We start from the raw sequence: 27,019 nt of genomic DNA on the forward strand, positions 1-27,019 counted from the left end.
GGAAAAATGACTAAGTCCAAAAAAAAAATTTTTTCAACTTTTTTCAATTTTACCCCCGTGGGATATATATTCTACCCACACACATTTGGAACTCTCCTGGGGTACCCTCACACATATTATTCCCTCATTTAGTGGATATTTTCACAAAAAAGTGAAATTTTCAAAAATCCAGAAAATTGGCTGAAAACGACTAAATATCAAAGACTCATTGGGCGAATTGCTCTGGAACTGAAATGGGAATGCTCACTGACATTTCCCCTATCTTAAAGTCTGATAAACGCCAGAAAAATGACTAAGTCCAAAAAAAAAATTTTTTCAACTTTTTTCAATTTTACCCCCGTGGGATATATATTCTACCCACACACATTTGGAACTCTCCTGGGGTACCCTCATACATATTATTCCCTCATTTAGTGGATATTTTCACAAAATAGTGAAATTTTCAAAAATCCAGAAAATTGGCTGAAAACGACTAAATATCAAGGACTTATTGGGCGAATTGCTCTGGAACTGAAATCGGAACGCTCACTGACATTTGCCCTATCTGAAAGTCTGATAAACGCCGGAAAAATGACTAAGTCCAAAAAAAAATTTTTTTCAACTGTTTTCAATTTTACCCCCGTGGGATATATATTCTTCCCACACACATTTAGACCTATCCTGGGGTACCCTCACACATATTATTCCCTCATTTAGTGGATATTTTCACAAAAAAGTGAAATTTTCAAAAATCCAGAAAATTGGCTGAAAACGACTAAATATCAAAGACTCATTGGGCGAATCGCTCTGGAACTGAAATGGGAATGCTCACTGACATTTCCCCTATCTTAAAGTTTGATAAACGCCAGAAAAATGACTAAGTCCAAAAAAAATTTTTTCAACTTTTTTCAATTTTACCCCCGTGGGATATATATTCTACCCACACACATTTGGAACTCTCCTGGGGTACCCTCAGACATATTATTCCCTCATTTAGTGGATATTTTTACAAAAAAGTGAAATTTTCAAAAATCCAGAAAATTGGCTGAAAACAACTAAATAACAAGGACTCATTGGGCGAATCGCTCTGGAACTAAAATCGGAACGCTCACTGACATTTCCCCTATCTGAAAGTCTGATAAACGCCGGAAAAATGACTAAGTCCAAAAAAAATTTTTTTTCAACTTTTTTTAATTTTACCCCCGTGGGATATATATTCTACCCACACACATTTGGAACTCTCCTGGGGTACCCTCACACATATTATTCCCTCATTTAGTGGATATTTTCACAAAAAAGTGAAATTTTCAAAAATCCAGAAAATTGGCTGAAAACGACTAAATATCAAGGACTTATTGGGCGAATTGCTCTGGAACTGAAATCGGAACGCTCACTGACATTTGCCCTATCTGAAAGTCTGATAAACGCCGGAAAAATGACTAAGTCCAAAAAAAAATTTTTTTCAACTGTTTTCAATTTTACCCCCGTGGGATATATATTCTTCCCACACACATTTAGAACTCTCCTGGGGTACCCTCACACATATTATTCCCTCATTTAGTGGATATTTTCACAAAAAAGTGAAATTTTCAAAAATCCAGAAAATTGGCTGAAAACGACTAAATATCAAAGACTCATTGGGCGAATCGCTCTGGAACTGAAATGGGAATGCTCACTGACATTTCCCCTATCTTAAAGTCTGATAAACGCCAGAAAAATGACTAAGTCCAAAAAAAAATTTTTTCAACTTTTTTCAATTTTACCCCCGTGGGATATATATTCTACCCACACACATTTGGAACTCTCCTGGGGTACCCTCACACATATTATTCCCTCATTTAGTGGATATTTTCACAAAAAAGTGAAATTTTCAAAAATCCAGAAAATTGGCTGAAAACGACTAAATATCAAAGACTCATTGGGCGAATCGCTCTGGAACTGAAATCGGAATGCTCACTGACATTTCCCCTATCTTAAAGTCTGATAAACGCCAGAAAAATGACTAAGTCCAAAAAAAAAATTTTTTCAACTTTTTTCAATTTTACCCCCGTGGGATATATATTCTACCCAAACACATTTGGAACTCTCCTTCGGTACCCTCACACATATTATTCCCTCATTTAGTGGATATTTTCACAAAAAAGTGAAATTTTCAAGAATCCAGAAAATTGGCTGAAAACGACTAAATATCAAGGACTCATTGGGCGAATCGCTCTGGAACTGAAATGGGAATGCTCACTGACATTTCCCCTATCTGAAAGTCTGATAAACGCCGGAAAAATGACTAAGTCCAAAAAAATATTTTTTTCAACTTTTTTCAATTTTACCGCCGTGGGATATATATTTTACCCACACACATTTGGAACTCTCCTGGGGTACCCTCATACATATTATTCCCTCATTTAGTGGATATTTTCACAAAATAGTGAAATTTTCAAAAATCCAGAAAATTGGCTGAAAACGACTAAATATCAAGGACTCATCGGGCGAATCGCTCTGGAACTGAAATCGGAACGCTCACTGACATTTGCCCTATCTGAAAGTCTGATAAACGCCGGAAAAATGACTAAGTCCAAAAAAAAATTTTTTTCAACTTTTTTCAATTTTACCCCCGTGGGATATATATTCTACCCACACACATTTGGAACTCTCCTGGGGTACCCTCACACATATTATTCCCTCATTTAGTGGATATTTTCACAAAAAAGTGAAATTTTCAAAAATCCAGAAAATTGGCTGAAAACGACTAAATATCAAGGACTTATTGGGCGAATTGCTCTGGAACTGAAATCGGAACGCTCACTGACATTTGCCCTATCTGAAAGTCTGATAAACGCCGGAAAAATGACTAAGTCCAAAAAAAATTTTTTTTCAACTGTTTTCAATTTTACCCCCGTGGGATATATATTCTTCCCACACACATTTAGAACTCTCCTGGGGTACCCTCACACATATTATTCCCTCATTTAGTGGATATTTTCACAAAAAAGTGAAATTTTCAAAAATCCAGAAAATTGGCTGAAAACGACTAAATATCAAAGACTCATTGGGCGAATTGCTCTGGAACTGAAATGGGAATGCTCACTGACATTTCCCCTATCTGAAAGTCTGATAAACGCCGGAAAAATGACTAAGTCCAAAAAAAAAATTTTTTCAACTTTTTTCAATTTTACCCCCGTGGGATATATATTCTACCCACACACATTTGGAACTCTCCTGGGGTACCCTCACACATATTATTCCCTCATTTAGTGGATATTTTCACAAAAAAGTGAAATTTTCAAAAATCCAGAAAATTGGCTGAAAACGACTAAATATCAAAGACTCATTGGGCGAATTGCTCTGGAACTGAAATGGGAATGCTCACTGACATTTCCCCTATCTTAAAGTCTGATAAACGCCAGAAAAATGACTAAGTCCAAAAAAAAAATTTTTTCAACTTTTTTCAATTTTACCCCCGTGGGATATATATTCTACCCACACACATTTGGAACTCTCCTTCGGTACCCTCACACATATTATTCCCTCATTTAGTGGATATTTTCACAAAAAAGTGAAATTTTCAAGAATCCAGAAAATTGGCTGAAAACGACTAAATATCAAGGACTCATTGGGCGAATCGCTCTGGAACTGAAATGGGAATGCTCACTGACATTTCCCCTATCTGAAAGTCTGATAAACGCCGGAAAAATGACTAAGTCCAAAAAAAAATTTTTTTCAACTTTTTTCAATTTTACCGCCGTGGGATATATATTTTACCCACACACATTTGGAACTCTCCTGGGGTACCCTCATACATTTTATTCCCTCATTTAGTGGATATTTTCACAAAATAGTGAAATTTTCAAAAATCCAGAAAATTGGCTGAAAACGACTAAATATCAAGGACTTATTGGGCGAATTGCTCTGGAACTGAAATCGGAACGCTCACTGACATTTGCCCTATCTGAAAGTCTGATAAACGCCGGAAAAATGACTAAGTCCAAAAAAAAATTTTTTTCAACTGTTTTCAATTTTACCCCCATGGGATATATATTCTTCCCACACACATTTAGACCTATCCTGGGGTACCCTCACACATATTATTCCCTCATTTAGTGGATATTTTCACAAAAAAGTGAAATTTTCAAAAATCCAGAAAATTGGCTGAAAACGACTAAATATCAAAGACTCATTGGGCGAATCGCTCTGGAACTGAAATGGGAATGCTCACTGACATTTCCCCTATCTTAAAGTCTGATAAACGCCAGAAAAATGACTAAGTCCAAAAAAAATTTTTTCAACTTTTTTCAATTTTACCCCCGTGGGATATATATTCTACCCACACACATTTGGAACTCTCCTGGGGTACCCTCAGACATATTATTCCCTCATTTAGTGGATATTTTTACAAAAAAGTGAAATTTTCAAAAATCCAGAAAATTGGCTGAAAACAACTAAATAACAAGGACTCATTGGGCGAATCGCTCTGGAACTAAAATCGGAACGCTCACTGACATTTCCCCTATCTGAAAGTCTGATAAACGCCGGAAAAATGACTAAGTCCAAAAAAAAAATTTTTTCAACTTTTTTCAATTTTACCCCCGTGGGATATATATTCTTCCCACACACATTTAGAACACTCCTGGTGTACCCTCACACATAATATTCCCTCATTTAGTGGATATTTTCACAAAAAAGTAAAATTTTCAAAAATCCAGAAAATTGGCTGAAAACGACTACATAACAAGGACTCATTGGGCGTATCGCTCTGGAACTGAAATCGGAACGCTCACTGACATTTCCCCTATCTGAAAGTCTGATAAACGCCGGAAAAATGACTAAGTCCAAAAAAAAAATTTTTTCAACTTTTTTCAATTTTACCCCCGTGGGATATATATTCTACCCACACACATTTGGAACTCTCCTTCGGTACCCTCACACATATTATTCCCTCATTTAGTGGATATTTTCACAAAAAAGTGAAATTTTCAAAAATCCAGAAAATTGGCTGAAAACGACTAAATATCAAGGACTTATTGGGCGAATTGCTCTGGAACTGAAATCGGAACGCTCACTGACATTTGCCCTATCTGAAAGTCTGATAAACGCCGGAAAAATGACTAAGTCCAAAAAAAAATTTTTTTCAACTGTTTTCAATTTTACCCCCGTGGGATATATATTCTTCCCACACACATTTAGAACTCTCCTGGGGTACCCTCACACATATTATTCCCTCATTTAGTGGATATTTTCACAAAAAAGTGAAATTTTCAAAAATCCAGAAAATTGGCTGAAAACGACTAAATATCAAAGACTCATTGGGCGAATCGCTCTGGAACTGAAATGGGAATGCTCACTGACATTTCCCCTATCTTAAAGTCTGATAAACGCCAGAAAAATGACTAAGTCCAAAAAAAAATTTTTTCAACTTTTTTCAATTTTACCCCCGTGGGATATATATTCTACCCACACACATTTGGAACTCTCCTGGGGTACCCTCAGACATATTATTCCCTCATTTAGTGGATATTTTTACAAAAAAGTGAAATTTTCAAAAATCCAGAAAATTGGCTGAAAACAACTAAATAACAAGGACTCATTGGGCGAATCGCTCTGGAACTGAAATCGGAACGCTCACTGACATTTCCCCTATCTGAAAGTCTGATAAACGCCGGAAAAATGACTAAGTCCAAAAAAAAAATTTTTTCAACTTTTTTCAATTTTACCCCCGTGGGATATATATTCTACCCACACACATTTGGAACTCTCCTGGGGTACCCTCACACATATTATTCCCTCATTTAGTGGATATTTTCACAAAAAAGTGAAATTTTCAAAAATCCAGAAAATTGGCTGAAAACGACTAAATATCAAAGACTCATTGGGCGAATTGCTGTGGAACTGAAATGGGAATGCTCACTGACATTTCCCCTATCTTAAAGTCTGATAAACGCCAGAAAAATGACTAAGTCCAAAAAAAAAATTTTTTCAACTTTTTTCAATTTTACCCCCGTGGGATATATATTCTACCCAAACACATTTGGAACTCTCCTTCGGTACCCTCACACATATTATTCCCTCATTTAGTGGATATTTTCACAAAAAAGTGAAATTTTCAAGAATCCAGAAAATTGGCTGAAAACGACTAAATATCAAGGACTCATTGGGCGAATCGCTCTGGAACTGAAATGGGAATGCTCACTGACATTTCCCCTATCTTAAAGTCTGATAAACGCCAGAAAAATGACTAAGTCCAAAAAAAATTTTTTTTCAACTTTTTTTAATTTTACCCCCGTGGGATATATATTCTACCCACACACATTTGGAACTCTCCTGGGGTACCCTCACACATATTATTCCCTCATTTAGTGGATATTTTCACAAAAAAGTGAAATTTTCAAAAATCCAGAAAATTGGCTGAAAACAACTAAATAACAAGGACTCATTGGGCGAATCGCTCTGGAACTAAAATCGGAATGCTCACTGACATTTCCCCTATCTGAAAGTCTGATAAACGCCGGAAAAATGACTAAGTCCCAAAAAAAATTATTTTCAACTTTTTTCAATTTTACCCCCGTTGGATATATATTCTTCCCACACACATTTAGAACTCTCCTGGTGTACCCTCACACATATTATTCCCTCATTTAGTGGATATTTTCACAAAAAAGTAAAATTTTCAAAAATCCAGAAAATTGGCTGAAAACGACTAAATAACAAGGACTCATTGGGCGTATCGCTCTGGAACTGAAATCGGAACGCTCACTGACATTTCCCCTATCTGAAAGTCTGATAAACGCCGGAAAAATGACTAAGTAAAAAAAAAAAATTTTTTCAACTTTTTTCAATTTTACCCCCGTGGGATATATATTCTACCCACACACATTTGGAACTCTCCTTCGGTACCCTCGCACATATTATTCCCTCATTTAGTGGATATTTTCACAAAAAAGTGAAATTTTCAAGAATCCAGAAAATTGGCTGAAAACGACTAAATATCAAGGACTCATTGGGCGAATCGCTCTGGAACTGAAATCGGAATGCTCACTGATATTTGCCCTATCTGAAAGTCTGATAAACGCCGGAAAAATGACTAAGTCCAAAAAAAAATTTTTTTCAACTTTTTTCAATTTTACCGCCGTGGGATATAAATTTTACCCACACACATTTGGAACTCTCCTGGGGTACACTCACACATATTATTCCCTCATTTAGTGGATATTTTCACAAAAAAGTGAAATTTTCAAAAATCCAGAAAATTGGCTGAAAACAACTAAATAACAAGGACTCATTGGGCGAATCGCTCTGGAACTGAAATCGGAACGCTCACTGACATTTCCCCTATCTGAAAGTCTGATAAACGCCGGAAAAATGACTAAGTCCAAAAAAAAAATTTTTTCAACTTTTTTCAATTTTACCCCCGTGGGATATATATTCTACCCACACACATTTGGAACTCTCCTGGGGTACCCTCAGACATATTATTCCCTCATTTAGTGGATATTTTTACCAAAAAGTGAAATTTTCAAAAATCCAGAAAATTGGCTGAAAACAACTAAATAACAAGGACTCATTGGGCGAATCGCTCTGGAACTAAAATCGGAACGCTCACTGACATTTCCCCTATCTGAAAGTCTGATAAACGCCGGAAAAATGACTAAGTCCAAAAAAAATTTTTTTTCAACTTTTTTTAATTTTACCCCCGTGGGATATATATTCTACCCACACACATTTGGAACTCTCCTGGGGTACCCTCACACATATTATTCCCTCATTTAGTGGATATTTTCACAAAAAAGTGAAATTTTCAAAAATCCAGAAAATTGGCTGAAAACAACTAAATATCAAGGACTCATTGGGCGAATCGCTCTGGAACTAAAATCGGAACGCTCACTAACATTTCCCCTATCTGAAAGTCTGATAAACGCCGGAAAAATGACTAAGTCCCAAAAAAAAATTTTTTCAACTTTTTTCAATTTTACCCCCGTGGGATATATATTCTTCCCACACACATTTAGAACTCTCTTGGGGTACCCTCACACATATTATTCCCTCATTTAGTGGATATTTTCACAAAAAAGTGAAATTTTCAAAAATCCAGAAAATTGGCTGAAAACGACTAAATATCAAGGACTTATTGGGCGAATCGCTCTGGAACTGAAATCGGAACGCTCACTGACATTTGCCCTATCTGAAAGTCTGATAAACGCCGGAAAAATGACTAAGTCCAAAAAAAAATTTTTTTCAACTGTTTTCAATTTTACCCCCGTGGGATATATATTCTTCCCACACACATTTAGAACTCTCCTGGGGTACCCTCACACATATTATTCCCTCATTTAGTGGATATTTTCACAAAAAAGTGAAACTTTCAAAAATCCAGAAAATTGGCTGAAAACGACTAAATATCAAAGACTCATTGGGCGAATCGCTCTGGAACTGAAATGGGAATGCTCACTGACATTTCCCCTATCTTAAAGTCTGATAAACGCCAGAAAAATGACTAAGTCCAAAAAAAAATTTTTTTAACTTTTTTCAATTTTACCCCCGTGGGATATATATTCTACCCACACACATTTGGAACTCTCCTGGGGTACCCTCAGACATATTATTCCCTCATTTAGTGGATATTTTTACAAAAAAGTGAAATTTTCAAAAATCCAGAAAATTGGCTGAAAACAACTAAATAACGAGGACTCATTGGGCGAATCGCTCTGGAACTAAAATCGGAACGCTCACTGACATTTCCCCTATCTGAAAGTCTGATAAACGCCGGAAAAATGACTAAGTCCAAAAAAAAATTTTTTTCAACTTTTTTCAATTTTACCCCCGTGGGATATATATTCTTCCCACACACATTTAGAACTCTCCTGGTGTACCCTCACACATATTATTCCCTCATTTAGTGGATATTTTCACAAAAAAGTGAAATTTTCAAGAATACAGAAAATTGGCTGAAAACGACTAAATATCAAGGACTCATTGGGCGAATCGCTCTGGAAATGAAATCGGAATGCTCACTGATATTTGCCCTATCTGAAAGTCTGATAAACGCCGGAAAAATGACTAAGTCCAAAAAAAAAATTTTTTCAACTTTTTTCAATTTTACCGCCGTGGGATATAAATTTTACCCACACACATTTGGAACTCTCCTGGGGTACACTCACACATATTATTCCCTCATTTAGTGGATATTTTCACAAAAAAGTGAAATTTTCAAAAATCCAGAAAATTGGCTGAAAACAACTAAATAACAAGGACTCATTGGGCGAATCGCTCTGGAACTGAAATCGGAACGCTCACTGACATTTCCCCTATCTGAAAGTCTGATAAACGCCGGAAAAATGACTAAGTCCAAAAAAAAAATTTTTTCAACTTTTTTCAATTTTACCCCCGTGGGATATATATTCTACCCACACACATTTGGAACTCTCCTGGGGTACCCTCACACATATTATTCCCTCATTTAGTGGATATTTTCACAAAAAAGTGAAATTTTCAAAAATCCAGAAAATTGGCTGAAAACGACTAAATATCAAAGACTCATTGGGCGAATTGCTCTGGAACTGAAATGGGAATGCTCACTGACATTTCCCCTATCTTAAAGTCTGATAAACGCCAGAAAAATGACTAAGTCCAAAAAAAAAATTTTTTCAACTTTTTTCAATTTTACCCCCGTGGGATATATATTCTACCCACACACATTTGGAACTCTCCTTCGGTACCCTCACACATATTATTCCCTCATTTAGTGGATATTTTCACAAAAAAGTGAAATTTTCAAGAATCCAGAAAATTGGCTGAAAACGACTAAATATCAAGGACTCATTGGGCGAATCGCTCTGGAACTGAAATCGGAATGCTCACTGATATTTGCCCTATCTGAATGTCTGATAAACGCCGGAAAAATGACTAAGTCCAAAAAAAAATTTTTTTCAACTGTTTTCAATTTTACCCCCGTGGGATATATATTCTTCCCACACACATTTAGAACTCTCCTGGGGTACCCTCACACATATTATTCCCTCATTTAGTGGATATTTTCACAAAAAAGTGAAACTTTCAAAAATCCAGAAAATTGGCTGAAAACGACTAAATATCAAAGACTCATTGGGCGAATCGCTCTGGAACTGAAATGGGAATGCTCACTGACATTTCCCCTATCTTAAAGTCTGATAAACGCCAGAAAAATGACTAAGTCCAAAAAAAAATTTTTTTCAACTTTTTTCAATTTTACCCCCGTGGGATATATATTCTACCCACACACATTTGGAACTCTCCTGGCGTACCCTCACACATATTATTCCCTCATTTAGTGGATATTTTCACAAAAAAGTGAAATTTTCAAAAATCCAGAAAATTGGCTGAAAACGACTAAATATCAAGGACTTATTGGGCGAATCGCTCTGGAACTGAAATCGGAACGCTCACTGACATTTGCCCTATCTGAAAGTCTGATAAACGCCGGAAAAATGACTAAGTCCAAAAAAAAATTTTTTTCAACTGTTTTCAATTTTACCCCCGTGGGATATATATTCTTCCCACACACATTTAGAACTCTCCTGGGGTACCCTCACACATATTATTCCCTCATTTAGTGGATATTTTCACAAAAAAGTGAAACTTTCAAAAATCCAGAAAATTGGCTGAAAACGACTAAATATCAAAGACTCATTGGGCGAATCGCTCTGGAACTGAAATGGGAATGCTCACTGACATTTCCCCTATCTTAAAGTCTGATAAACGCCAGAAAAATGACTAAGTCCAAAAAAAAATTTTTTTAACTTTTTTCAATTTTACCCCCGTGGGATATATATTCTACCCACACACATTTGGAACTCTCCTGGGGTACCCTCAGACATATTATTCCCTCATTTAGTGGATATTTTTACAAAAAAGTGAAATTTTCAAAAATCCAGAAAATTGGCTGAAAACAACTAAATAACGAGGACTCATTGGGCGAATCGCTCTGGAACTAAAATCGGAACGCTCACTGACATTTCCCCTATCTGAAAGTCTGATAAACGCCGGAAAAATGACTAAGTCCAAAAAAAAATTTTTTTCAACTTTTTTCAATTTTACCCCCGTGGGATATATATTCTTCCCACACACATTTAGAACTCTCCTGGTGTACCCTCACACATATTATTCCCTCATTTAGTGGATATTTTCACAAAAAAGTGAAATTTTCAAGAATACAGAAAATTGGCTGAAAACGACTAAATATCAAGGACTCATTGGGCGAATCGCTCTGGAACTGAAATCGGAATGCTCACTGATATTTGCCCTATCTGAAAGTCTGATAAACGCCGGAAAAATGACTAAGTCCAAAAAAAAAATTTTTTCAACTTTTTTCAATTTTACCCCCGTGGGATATATATTCTACCCACACACATTTGGAACTCTCCTGGGGTACCCTCACACATATTATTCCCTCATTTAGTGGATATTTTCACAAAAAAGTGAAATTTTCAAAAATCCAGAAAATTGGCTGAAAACGACTAAATATCAAAGACTCATTGGGCGAATTGCTCTGGAACTGAAATAGGAATGCTCACTGACATTTCCCCTATCTTAAAGTCTGATAAACGCCAGAAAAATGACTAAGTCCAAAAAAAAAATTTTTTCAACTTTTTTCAATTTTACCCCCGTGGGATATATATTCTACCCACACACATTTGGAACTCTCCTTCGGTACCCTCACACATATTATTCCCTCATTTAGTGGATATTTTCACAAAAAAGTGAAATTTTCAAGAATCCAGAAAATTGGCTGAAAACGACTAAATATCAAGGACTCATTGGGCGAATCGCTCTGGAACTGAAATCGGAATGCTCACTGATATTTGCCCTATCTGAATGTCTGATAAACGCCGGAAAAATGACTAAGTCCAAAAAAAAATTTTTTTCAACTTTTTTCAATTTTACCGCCGTGGGATATAAATTTTACCCACACACATTTGGAACTCTCCTGGGGTACACTCACACATATTATTCCCTCATTTAGTGGATATTTTCACAAAAAAGTGAAATTTTCAAAAATCCAGAAAATTGGCTGAAAACAACTAAATAACAAGGACTCATTGGGCGAATCGCTCTGGAACTGAAATCGGAACGCTCACTGACATTTCCCCTATCTGAAAGTCTGATAAACGCCGGAAAAATGACTAAGTCCAAAAAAAAAATTTTTTAAACTTTTTTCAATTTTACCCCCGTGGGATATATATTCTACCCACACACATTTGGAACTCTCCTGGGGTACCCTCACACATATTATTCCCTCATTTAGTGGATATTTTCACAAAAAAGTGAAATTTTCAAAAATCCAGAAAATTGGCTGAAAACGACTAAATATCAAAGACTCATTGGGCGAATTGCTCTGGAACTGAAATGGGAATGCTCACTGACATTTCCCCTATCTTAAAGTCTGATAAACGCCAGAAAAATGACTAAGTCCAAAAAAAAAATTTTTTCAACTTTTTTCAATTTTACCCCCGTGGGATATATATTCTACCCACACACATTTGGAACTCTCCTTCGGTACCCTCACACATATTATTCCCTCATTTAGTGGATATTTTCACAAAAAAGTGAAATTTTCAAGAATCCAGAAAATTGGCTGAAAACGACTAAATATCAAGGACTCATTGGGCGAATCGCTCTGGAACTGAAATGGGAATGCTCACTGACATTTCCCCTATCTGAAAGTCTGATAAACGCCGGAAAAATGACTAAGTCCAAAAAAAAATTTTTTTCAACTTTTTTCAATTTTACCGCCGTGGGATATATATTTTACCCACACACATTTGGAACTCTCCTGGGGTACCCTCATACATATTATTCCCTCATTTAGTGGATATTTTCACAAAATAGTGAAATTGTCAAAAATCCAGAAAATTGGCTGAAAACGACTAAATATCAAGGACTCATCGGGCGAATCGCTCTGGAACTGAAATCGGAACGCTCACTGACATTTCCCCTATCTGAAAGTCTGATAAACGCCGGAAAAATGACTAAGTCCAAAAAAAAAATTTTTTCAACTTTTTTCAATTTTACCCCCGTGGGATATATATTCTACCCACACACATTTGGAACTCTCCTTCGGTACCCTCACACATATTATTCCCTCATTTAGTGGATATTTTCACAAAAAAGTGAAATTTTCAAGAATCCAGAAAATTGGCTGAAAACGACTAAATATCAAGGACTCATTGGGCGAATCGCTCTGGAACTGAAATCGGAATGCTCACTGATATTTGCCCTATCTGAAAGTCTGATAAACGCCGGAAAAATGACTAAGTCCAAAAAAAAATTTTTTTCAACTTTTTTCAATTTTACCGCCGTGGGATATAAATTTTACCCACACACATTTGGAACTCTCCTGGGGTACACTCACACATATTATTCCCTCATTTAGTGGATATTTTCACAAAAAAGTGAAATTTTCAAAAATCCAGAAAATTGGCTGAAAACAACTAAATAGCAAGGACTCATTGGGCGAATCGCTCTGGAACTGAAATCGGAACGCTCACTGACATTTCCCCTATCTGAAAGTCTGATAAACGCCGGAAAAATGACTAAGTCCAAAAAAAAAATTTTTTCAACTTTTTTCAATTTTACCCCCGTGGGATATATATTCTACCCACACACATTTGGAACTCTCCTGGGGTACCCTCAGACATATTATTCCCTCATTTAGTGGATATTTTTACAAAAAAGTGAAATTTTCAAAAATCCAGAAAATTGGCTGAAAACAACTAAATAACAAGGACTCATTGGGCGAATCGCTCTGGAACTAAAATCGGAACGCTCACTGACATTTCCCCTATCTGAAAGTCTGATAAACGCCGGAAAAATGACTAAGTCCAAAAAAAATTTTTTTTCAACTTTTTTTAATTTTACCCCCGTGGGATATATATTCTACCCACACACATTTGGAACTCTGCTGGGGTACCCTCACACATATTATTCCCTCATTTAGTGGATATTTTCACAAAAAAGTGAAATTTTCAAAAATCCAGAAAATTGGCTGAAAACGACTAAATATCAAGGACTCATTGGGCGAATTGCTCTGGAACGGAAATCGGAACGCTCTCTGACATTTGCCCTATCTGAAAGTCTGATAAACGCCAGAAAAATGACTAAGTCCAAAAAAAAATTTTTTTCAACTTTTTTCAATTTTACCCCCGTGGGATATATATTCTACCCACACACATTTGGAACTCTCCTGGCGTACCCTCACACATATTATTCCCTCATTTAGTGGATATTTTCACAAAAAAGTGAAATTTTCAAAAATCCAGAAAATTGGCTGAAAACGACTAAATATCAAGGACTTATTGGGCGAATCGCTCTGGAACTGAAATCGGAACGCTCACTGACATTTGCCCTATCTGAAAGTCTGATAAACGCCGGAAAAATGACTAAGTCCAAAAAAAAATTTTTTTCAACTGTTTTCAATTTTACCCCCGTGGGATATATATTCTTCCCACACACATTTAGAACTCTCCTGGGGTACCCTCACACATATTATTCCCTCATTTAGTGGATATTTTCACAAAAAAGTGAAACTTTCAAAAATCCAGAAAATTGGCTGAAAACGACTAAATATCAAAGACTCATTGGGCGAATCGCTCTGGAACTGAAATGGGAATGCTCACTGACATTTCCCCTATCTTAAAGTCTGATAAACGCCAGAAAAATGACTAAGTCCAAAAAAAAATTTTTTTAACTTTTTTCAATTTTACCGCCGTGGGATATAAATTTTACCCACACACATTTGGAACTCTCCTGGGGTACCCTCACACATATTATTCCCTCATTTAGTGGATATTTTTACAAAAAAGTGAAATTTTCAAAAATCCAGAAAATTGGCTGAAAACAACTAAATAACAAGGACTCATTGGGCGAATCGCTCTGGAACTAAAATCGGAACGCTCACTGACATTTCCCCTATCTGAAAGTCTGATAAACGCCGGAAAAATGACTAAGTCCAAAAAAAATTTTTTTTAAACTTTTTTCAATTTTACCACCGTGGGATATATATTCTTCCCACACACATTTAGAACTCTCCTGGTGTACCCTCACACATATTATTCCCTCATTTAGTGGATATTTTCACAAAAAAGTGAAATTTTCAAGAATACAGAAAATTGGCTGAAAACGACTAAATATCAAGGACTCATTGGGCGAATCGCTCTGGAACTGAAATCGGAATGCTCACTGATATTTGCCCTATCTGAAAGTCTGATAAACGCCGGAAAAATGACTAAGTCCAAAAAAAAATTTTTTTCAACTTTTTTCAATTTTACCGCCGTGGGATATAAATTTTACCCACACACATTTGGAACTCTCCTGGGGTACACTCACACATATTATTCCCTCATTTAGTGGATATTTTCACAAAAAAGTGAAATTTTCAAAAATCCAGAAAATTGGCTGAAAACAACTAAATAACAAGGACTCATTTGGCGAATCGCTCTGGAACTGAAATCGGAACGCTCACTGACATTTCCCCTATCTGAAAGTCTGATAAACGCCGGAAAAATGACTAAGTCCAAAAAAAAAATTTTTTCAACTTTTTTCAATTTTACCCCCGTGGGATATATATTCTACCCACACACATTTGGAACTCTCCTGGGGTACCCTCACACATATTATTCCCTCATTTAGTGGATATTTTCACAAAAAAGTGAAATTTTCAAAAATCCAGAAAATTGGCTGAAAACGACTAAATATCAAAGACTCATTGGGCGAATTGCTCTGGAACTGAAATGGGAATGCTCACTGACATTTCCCCTATCTTAAAGTCTGATAAACGCCAGAAAAATGACTAAGTCCAAAAAAAAAATTTTTTCAACTTTTTTCAATTTTACCCCCGTGGGATATATATTCTACCCACACACATTTGGAACTCTCCTTCGGTACCCTCACACATATTATTCCCTCATTTAGTGGATATTTTCACAAAAAAGTGAAATTTTCAAGAATCCAGAAAATTGGCTGAAAACGACTAAATATCAAGGACTCATTGGGCGAATCGCTCTGGAACTGAAATCGGAATGCTCACTGATATTTGCCCTATCTGAATGTCTGATAAACGCCGGAAAAATGACTAAGTCCAAAAAAAAATTTTTTTCAACTTTTTTCAATTTTACCGCCGTGGGATATAAATTTTACCCACACACATTTGGAACTCTCCTGGGGTACACTCACACATATTATTCCCTCATTTAGTGGATATTTTCACAAAAAAGTGAAATTTTCAAAAATCCAGAAAATTGGCTGAAAACAACTAAATAACAAGGACTCATTGGGCGAATCGCTCTGGAACTGAAATCGGAACGCTCACTGACATTTCCCCTATCTGAAAGTCTGATAAACGCCGGAAAAATGACTAAGTCCAAAAAAAAAATTTTTTCAACTTTTTTCAATTTTACCCCCGTGGGATATATATTCTACCCACACACATTTGGAACTCTCCTGGGGTACCCTCACACATATTATTCCCTCATTTAGTGGATATTTTCACAAAAAAGTGAAATTTTCAAAAATCCAGAAAATTGGCTGAAAACGACTAAATATCAAAGACTTATTGGGCGAATCGCTCTGGAACTGAAATCGGAACGCTCACTGACATTTGCCCTATCTGAAAGTCTGATAAACGCCGGAAAAATGACTAAGTCCAAAAAAAAATTTTTTTCAACTGTTTTCAATTTTACCCCCGTGGGATATATATTCTTCCCACACACATTTAGAACTCTCCTGGGGTACCCTCACACATATTATTCCCTCATTTAGTGGATATTTTCACAAAAAAGTGAAACTTTCAAAAATCCAGAAAATTGGCTGAAAACGACTAAATATCAAAGACTCATTGGGCGAATCGCTCTGGAACTGAAATGGGAATGCTCACTGACATTTCCCCTATCTTAAAGTCTGATAAACGCCAGAAAAATGACTAAGTCCAAAAAAAAATTTTTTTAACTTTTTTCAATTTTACCGCCGTGGGATATAAATTTTACCCACACACATTTGGAACTCTCCTGGGGTACCCTCACACATATTATTCCCTCATTTAGTGGATATTTTTACAAAAAAGTGAAATTTTCAAAAATCCAGAAAATTGGCTGAAAACAACTAAATAACAAGGACTCATTGGGCGAATCGCTCTGGAACTAAAATCGGAACGCTCACTGACATTTCCCCTATCTGAAAGTCTGATAAACGCCGGAAAAATGACTAAGTCCAAAAAAAATTTTTTTTAAACTTTTTTCAATTTTACCACCGTGGGATATATATTCTTCCCACACACATTTAGAACTCTCCTGGTGTACCCTCACACATATTATTCCCTCATTTAGTGGATATTTTCACAAAAAAGTGAAATTTTCAAGAATACAGAAAATTGGCTGAAAACGACTAAATATCAAGGACTCATTGGGCGAATCGCTCTGGAACTGAAATCGGAATGCTCACTGATATTTGCCCTATCTGAAAGTCTGATAAACGCCGGAAAAATGACTAAGTCCAAAAAAAAATTTTTTTCAACTTTTTTCAATTTTACCGCCGTGGGATATAAATTTTACCCACACACATTTGGAACTCTCCTGGGGTACACTCACACATATTATTCCCTCATTTAGTGGATATTTTCACAAAAAAGTGAAATTTTCAAAAATCCAGAAAATTGGCTGAAAACAACTAAATAACAAGGACTCATTTGGCGAATCGCTCTGGAACTGAAATCGGAACGCTCACTGACATTTCCCCTATCTGAAAGTCTGATAAACGCCGGAAAAATGACTAAGTCCAAAAAAAAAATTTTTTCAACTTTTTTCAATTTTACCCCCGTGGGATATATATTCTACCCACACACATTTGGAACTCTCCTGGGGTACCCTCACACATATTATTCCCTCATTTAGTGGATATTTTCACAAAAAAGTGAAATTTTCAAAAATCCAGAAAATTGGCTGAAAACGACTAAATATCAAAGACTCATTGGGCGAATTGCTCTGGAACTGAAATGGGAATGCTCACTGACATTTCCCCTATCTTAAAGTCTGATAAACGCCAGAAAAATGACTAAGTCCAAAAAAAAAATTTTTTCAACTTTTTTCAATTTTACCCCCGTGGGATATATATTCTACCCACACACATTTGGAACTCTCCTTCGGTACCCTCACACATATTATTCCCTCATTTAGTGGATATTTTCACAAAAAAGTGAAATTTTCAAGAATCCAGAAAATTGGCTGAAAACGACTAAATATCAAGGACTCATTGGGCGAATCGCTCTGGAACTGAAATCGGAATGCTCACTGATATTTGCCCTATCTGAATGTCTGATAAACGCCGGAAAAATGACTAAGTCCAAAAAAAAATTTTTTTCAACTTTTTTCAATTTTACCGCCGTGGGATATAAATTTTACCCACACACATTTGGAACTCTCCTGGGGTACACTCACACATATTATTCCCTCATTTAGTGGATATTTTCACAAAAAAGTGAAATTTTCAAAAATCCAGAAAATTGGCTGAAAACAACTAAATAACAAGGACTCATTGGGCGAATCGCTCTGGAACTGAAATCGGAACGCTCACTGACATTTCCCCTATCTGAAAGTCTGATAAACGCCGGAAAAATGACTAAGTCCAAAAAAAAAATTTTTTCAACTTTTTTCAATTTTACCCCCGTGGGATATATATTCTACCCACACACATTTGGAACTCTCCTGGGGTACCCTCACACATATTATTCCCTCATTTAGTGGATATTTTCACAAAAAAGTGAAATTTTCAAAAATCCAGAAAATTGGCTGAAAACGACTAAATATCAAAGACTCATTGGGCGAATTGCTCTGGAACTGAAATGGGAATGCTCACTGACATTTCCCCTATCTTAAAGTCTGATAAACGCCAGAAAAATGACTAAGTCCAAAAAAAAAATTTTTTCAACTTTTTTCAATTTTACCCCCGTGGGATATATATTCTACCCACACACATTTGGAACTCTCCTTCGGTACCCTCACACATATTATTCCCTCATTTAGTGGATATTTTCACAAAAAAGTGAAATTTTCAAGAATCCAGAAAATTGGCTGAAAACGACTAAATATCAAGGACTCATTGGGCGAATCGCTCTGGAACTGAAATCGGAATGCTCACTGATATTTGCCCTATCTGAAAGTCTGATAAACGCCGGAAAAATGACTAAGTCCAAAAAAAAATTTTTTTCAACTTTTTTCAATTTTACCGCCGTGGGATATAAATTTTACCCACACACATTTGGAACTCTCCTGGGGTACACTCACACATATTATTCCCTCATTTAGTGGATATTTTCACAAAAAAGTGAAATTTTCAAAAATCCAGAAAATTGGCTGAAAACAACTAAATAACAAGGACTCATTGGGCGAATCGCTCTGGAACTGAAATCGGAACGCTCACTGACATTTCCCCTATCTGAAAGTCTGATAAACGCCGGAAAAATGACTAAGTCCAAAAAAAAAATTTTTTCAACTTTTTTAAATTTTACCCCCGTGGGATATATATTCTACCCACACACATTTGGAACTCTCCTGGGGTACCCTCAGACATATTATTCCCTCATTTAGTGGATATTTTTACAAAAAAGTGAAATTTTCAAAAATCCAGAAAATTGGCTGAAAACAACTAAATAACAAGGACTCATTGGGCGAATTGCTCTGGAACTAAAATCGGAACGCTCACTGACATTTCCCCTATCTGAAAGTCTGATAAACGCCGGAAAAATGACTAAGTCCAAAAAAAATTTTTTTTCAACTTTTTTTAATTTTACCCCCGTGGGATATATATTCTACCCACACACATTTGGAACTCTGCTGGGGTACCCTCACACATATTATTCCCTCATTTAGTGGATATTTTCACAAAAAAGTGAAATTTTCAAAAATCCAGAAAATTTGCTGAAAACAACTAAATAACAAGGACTCATTGGGCGAATCGCTCTGGAACTAAAATCGGAACGCTCACTGACATTTCCCCTATCTGAAAGTCTGATAAACGCCAGAAAAATGACTAAGTCCCAAAAAAAAATTTTTTCAACTTTTTTCAATTTTACCCCCGTGGGATATATATTCTTCCCACACACATTTAGAACTCTCCTGGGGTACCCTCACACATATTATTCCGTCATTTAGTGGATATTTTCACAAAAAAGTGAAATTTTCAAAAATCCAGAAAATTGGCTGAAAACGACTAAATATCAAGGACTCATTGGGCGAATTGCTCTGGAACGGAAATCGGAACGCTCTCTGACATTTGCCCTATCTGAAAGTCTGATAAACGCCGGAAAAATGACTAAGTCCAAAAAAAAATTTTTTTCAACTTTTTTCAACTTTACCCCCGTGGGATATATATTCTTCCCACACACATTTAGAACTCTCCTGGTGTACCCTCACACATATTATTCCCTCATTTAGTGGATATTTTCACAAAAAAGTGAAATTTTCAAGAATACAGAAAATTGGCTGAAAACGACTAAATATCAAGGACTCATTGGGCGAATCGCTCTGGAACTGAAATCGGAATGCTCACTGATATTTGCCCTATCTGAAAGTCTGATAAACGCCGGAAAAATGACTAAGTCCAAAAAAAAATTTTTTTCAACTTTTTTCAATTTTACCGCCGTGGGATATAAATTTTACCCACACACATTTGGAACTCTCCTGGGGTACACTCACACATATTATTCCCTCATTTAGTGGATATTTTCACAAAAAAGTGAAATTTTCAAAAATCCAGAAAATTGGCTGAAAACAACTAAATAACAAGGACTCATTGGGCGAATCGCTCTGGAACTGAAATCGGAACGCTCACTGACATTTCCCCTATCTGAAAGTCTGATAAACGCCGGAAAAATGACTAAGTCCAAAAAAAAAATTTTTTCAACTTTTTTCAATTTTACCCCCGTGGGATATATATTCTACCCACACACATTTGGAACTCTCCTGGGGTACCCTCACACATATTATTCCCTCATTTAGTGGATATTTTCACAAAAAAGTGAAATTTTCAAAAATCCAGAAAATTGGCTGAAAACGACTAAATATCAAAGACTCATTGGGCGAATTGCTCTGGAACTGAAATGGGAATGCTCACTGACATTTCCCCTATCTTAAAGTCTGATAAACGCCAGAAAAATGACTAAGTCCAAAAAAAAAATTTTTTCAACTTTTTTCAATTTTACCCCCGTGGGATTTATATTCTACCCACACACATTTGGAACTCTCCTTCGGTACCCTCACACATATTATTCCCTCATTTAGTGGATATTTTCACAAAAAAGTGAAATTTTCAAGAATCCAGAAAATTGGCTGAAAACGACTAAATATCAAGGACTCATTGGGCGAATCGCTCTGGAACTGAAATCGGAATGCTCACTGATATTTGCCCTATCTGAAAGTCTGATAAATGCCGGAAAAATGACTAAGTCCCAAAAAAATTTTTTTTCAACTTTTTTCAATTTTACCGCCGTGGGATATAAATTTTACCCACACACATTTGGAACTCTCCTGGGGTACCCTCACACATATTATTCCCTCATTTAGTGGATATTTTCACAAAAAAGTGAAATTTTCAAAAATCCAGAAAATTGGCTGAAAACAACTAAATAACAAGGACTCATTGGGCGAATCGCTCTGGAACTAAAATCGGAACGCTCACTGACATTTCCCCTATCTGAAAGTCTGATAAACGCCAGAAAAATGACTAAGTCCCAAAAAAAAATTTTTTCAACTTTTTTCAATTTTACCCCCGTGGGATATATATTCTTCCCACACACATTTAGAACTCTCCTGGGGTACCCTCACACATATTATTCCGTCATTTAGTGGATATTTTCACAAAAAAGTGAAATTTTCAAAATCCAGAAAATTGGCTGAAAACGACTAAATATCAAGGACTCATTGGGCGAATTGCTCTGGAACGGAAATCGGAACGCTCTCTGACATTTGCCCTATCTGAAAGTCTGATAAACGCCGGAAAAATGACTAAGTCCAAAAAAAAATTTTTTTCAACTTTTTTCAATTTTACCCCCGTGGGATATATATTCTTCCCACACACATTTAGAACTCTCCTGGTGTACCCTCACACATATTATTCCCTCATTTAGTGGATATTTTCACAAAAAAGTGAAATTTTCAAGAATACAGAAAATTGGCTGAAAACGACTAAATATCAAGGACTCATTGGGCGAATCGCTCTGGAACTGAAATCGGAATGCTCACTGATATTTGCCCTATCTGAAAGTCTGATAAACGCCGGAAAAATGACTAAGTCCAAAAAAAAAATTTTTTCAACTTTTTTCAATTTTACCCCCGTGGGATATATATTCTACCCACACACATTTGGAACTCTCCTGGGGTACCCTCACACATATTATTCCCTCATTTAGTGGATATTTTCACAAAAAAGTGAAATTTTCAAAAATCCAGAAAATTGGCTGAAAACGACTAAATATCAAAGACTCATTGGGCGAATTGCTCTGGAACTGAAATGGGAATGCTCACTGACATTTCCCCTATCTTAAAGTCTGATAAACGCCAGAAAAATGACTAAGTCCAAAAAAAAAATTTTTTCAACTTTTTTCAATTTTACCCCCGTGGGATATATATTCTACCCACACACATTTGGAACTCTCCTGGGGTACACTCACACATATTCCCTCATTTAGTGGATATTTTCACAAAAAAGTGAAATTTTCAAAAATCCAGAAAATTGGCTGAAAACAACTAAATAACAAGGACTCATTGGGCGAATCGCTCTGGAACTAAAATCGGAACGCTCACTGACATTTCCCCTATCTGAAAGTCTGATAAACGCCGGAAAAATGACTAAGTCCAAAAAAAATTTTTTTTCAACTTTTTTTAATTTTACCCCCGTGGGATATATATTCTACCCACACACATTTGGAACTCTCCTGGGGTACCCTCACACATATTATTCCCTCATTTAGTGGATATTTTCACAAAAAAGTGAAATTTTCAAAAATCCAGAAAATTGGCTGAAAACAACTAAATAACAAGGACTCATTGGGCGAATCGCTCTGGAACTAAAATCGGAACGCTCACTGACATTTCCCCTATCTGAAAGTCTGATAAACGCCGGAAAAATGACTAAGTCCCAAAAAAAAATTTTTTCAACTTTTTTCAATTTTACCCCCGTGGGATATATATTCTACCCACACACATTTGGAACTCTCCTTCGGTACCCTCACACATATTATTCCCTCATTTAGTGGATATTTTCACAAAAAAGTGAAATTTTCAAGAATCCAGAAAATTGGCTGAAAACGACTAAATATCAAGGACTCATTGGGCGAATCGCTCTGGAACTGAAATCGGAATGCTCACTGATATTTGCCCTATCTGAAAGTCTGATAAACGCCGGAAAAATGACTAAGTCCAAAAAAAAATTTTTTTCAACTTTTTTCAATTTTACCGCCGTGGGATATAAATTTTACCCACACACATTTGGAACTCTCCTGGGGTACACTCACACATATTATTCCCTCATTTAGTGGATATTTTCACAAAAAAGTGAAATTTTCAAAAATCCAGAAAATTGGCTGAAAACAACTAAATAACAAGGACTCATTGGGCGAATCGCTCTGGAACTGAAATCGGAATGCTCACTGACATTTCCCCTATCTGAAAGTCTGATAAACGCCGGAAAAATGACTAAGTCCAAAAAAAAAATTTTTTCAACTTTTTTCAATTTTACCCCCGTGGGATATATATTCTACCCACACACATTTGGAACTCTCCTGGGGTACCCTCACACATATTATTCCCTCATTTAGTGGATATTTTCACAAAAAAGTGAAATTTTCAAAAATCTAGAAAATTGGCTGAAAACGACTAAATATCAAAGACTCATTGGGCGAATTGCTCTGGAACTGAAATCGGAACGCTCACTGACATTTGCCCTATCTTAAAGTCTGATAAACGCCAGAAAAATGACTAAGTCCAAAAAAAAATTTTTTCAACTTTTTTCAATTTTACCCCCGTGGGATATATATTCTACCCACACACATTTGGAACTCTCCTGGGGTACCCTCAGACATATTATTCCCTCATTTAGTGGATATTTTTACAAAAAAGTGAAATTTTCAAAAATCCAGAAAATTGGCTGAAAACAACGAAATAACAAGGACTCATTGGGCGAATCGCTCTGGAACTAAAATCGGAACGCTCACTGACATTTCCCCTATCTGAAAGTCTGATAAACGCCGGAAAAATGACTAAGTCCAAAAAAAATTTTTTTTCAACTTTTTTTAATTTTACCCCCGTGGGATATATATTCTACCCACACACATTTGGAACTCTCCTGGGGTACCCTCACACATATTATTCCCTCATTTAGTGGATATTTTCACAAAAAAGTGAAATTTTCAAAAATCCAGAAAATTGGCTGAAAACAACTAAATAACAAGGACTCATTGGGCGAATCGCTCTGGAACTGAAATCGGAACGCTCACTGACATTTCCCCTATCTGAAAGTCTGATAAACGCCGGAAAAATGACTAAGTCCAAAAAAAAAATTTTTTCAACTTTTTTCAATTTTACCCCCGTGGGATATATATTCTACCCACACACATTTGGAACTCTCCTGGGGTACCCTCACACATATTATTCCCTCATTTAGTGGATATTTTCACAAAAAAGTGAAATTTTCAAAAATCCAGAAAATTGGCTGAAAACGACTAAATATCAAAGACTCATTGGGCGAATTGCTCTGGAACTGAAATGGGAATGCTCACTGACATTTCCCCTATCTTAAAGTCTGATAAACGCCAGAAAAATGACTAAGTCCAAAAAAAAAATTTTTTCAACTTTTTTCAATTTTACCCCCGTGGGATTTATATTCTACCCACACACATTTGGAACTCTCCTTCGGTACCCTCACACATATTATTCCCTCATTTAGTGGATATTTTCACAAAAAAGTGAAATTTTCAAGAATCCAGAAAATTGGCTGAAAACGACTAAATATCAAGGACTCATTGGGCGAATCGCTCTGGAACTGAAATCGGAATGCTCACTGATATTTGCCCTATCTGAAAGTCTGATAAACGCCGGAAAAATGACTAAGTCCAAAAAAAAATTTTTTTCAACTTTTTTCAATTTTACCGCCGTGGGATATAAATTTTACCCACACACATTTGGAACTCTCCTGGGGTACACTCACACATATTATTCCCTCATTTAGTGGATATTTTCACAAAAAAGTGAAATTTTCAAAAATCCAGAAAATTGGCTGAAAACAACTAAATAACAAGGACTCATTGGGCGAATCGCTCTGGAACTGAAATCGGAATGCTCACTGACATTTCCCCTATCTGAAAGTCTGATAAACGCCGGAAAAATGACTAAGTCCAAAAAAAAAATTTTTTCAACTTTTTTCAATTTTACCCCCGTGGGATATATATTCTACCCACACACATTTGGAACTCTCCTGGGGTACCCTCACACATATTATTCCCTCATTTAGTGGATATTTTCACAAAAAAGTGAAATTTTCAAAAATCTAGAAAATTGGCTGAAAACGACTAAATATCAAAGACTCATTGGGCGAATTGCTCTGGAACTGAAATCGGAACGCTCACTGACATTTGCCCTATCTTAAAGTCTGATAAACGCCAGAAAAATGACTAAGTCCAAAAAAAAATTTTTTCAACTTTTTTCAATTTTACCCCCGTGGGATATATATTCTACCCACACACATTTGGAACTCTCCTGGGGTACCCTCAGACATATTATTCCCTCATTTAGTGGATATTTTTACAAAAAAGTGAAATTTTCAAAAATCCAGAAAATTGGCTGAAAACAACGAAATAACAAGGACTCATTGGGCGAATCGCTCTGGAACTAAAATCGGAACGCTCACTGACATTTCCCCTATCTGAAAGTCTGATAAACGCCGGAAAAATGACTAAGTCCAAAAAAAATTTTTTTTCAACTTTTTTTAATTTTACCCCCGTGGGATATATATTCTACCCACACACATTTGGAACTCTCCTGGGGTACCCTCACACATATTATTCCCTCATTTAGTGGATATTTTCACAAAAAAGTGAAATTTTCAAAAATCCAGAAAATTGGCTGAAAACAACTAAATAACAAGGACTCATTGGGCGAATCGCTCTGGAACTAAAATCGGAACGCTCACTGACATTTCCCCTATCTGAAAGTCTGATAAACGCCAGAAAAATGACTAAGTCCCAAAAAAAAATTTTTTCAACTTTTTTCAATTTTACCCCCGTGGGATATATATTCTTCCCACACACATTTAGAACTCTCCTGGGGTACCCTCACACATATTATTCCGTCATTTAGTGGATATTTTCACAAAAAAGTGAAATTTTCAAAATCCAGAAAATTGGCTGAAAACGACTAAATATCAAGGACTCATTGGGCGAATTGCTCTGGAACGGAAATCGGAACGCTCTCTGACATTTGCCCTATCTGAAAGTCTGATAAACGCCGGAAAAATGACTAAGTCCAAAAAAAAATTTTTTTCAACTTTTTTCAATTTTACCCCCGTGGGATATATATTCTTCCCACACACATTTAGAACTCTCCTGGTGTACCCTCACACATATTATTCCCTCATTTAGTGGATATTTTCACAAAAAAGTGAAATTTTCAAGAATACAGAAAATTGGCTGAAAACGACTAAATATCAAGGACTCATTGGGCGAATCGCTCTGGAACTGAAATCGGAATGCTCACTGATATTTGCCCTATCTGAAAGTCTGATAAACGCCGGAAAAATGACTAAGTCCAAAAAAAAAATTTTTTCAACTTTTTTCAATTTTACCCCCGTGGGATATATATTCTACCCACACACATTTGGAACTCTCCTGGGGTACCCTCACACATATTATTCCCTCATTTAGTGGATATTTTCACAAAAAAGTGAAATTTTCAAAAATCCAGAAAATTGGCTGAAAACGACTAAATATCAAAGACTCATTGGGCGAATTGCTCTGGAACTGAAATGGGAATGCTCA

Source organism: Phyllobates terribilis, unplaced genomic scaffold (genome assembly GCF_046119375.1).
Source record: "Phyllobates terribilis strain yellow unplaced genomic scaffold, ASM4611937v1 Scaffold_2__4_contigs__length_985480577, whole genome shotgun sequence".
Lineage (NCBI taxonomy): Eukaryota > Metazoa > Chordata > Amphibia > Anura > Dendrobatidae > Phyllobates > Phyllobates terribilis.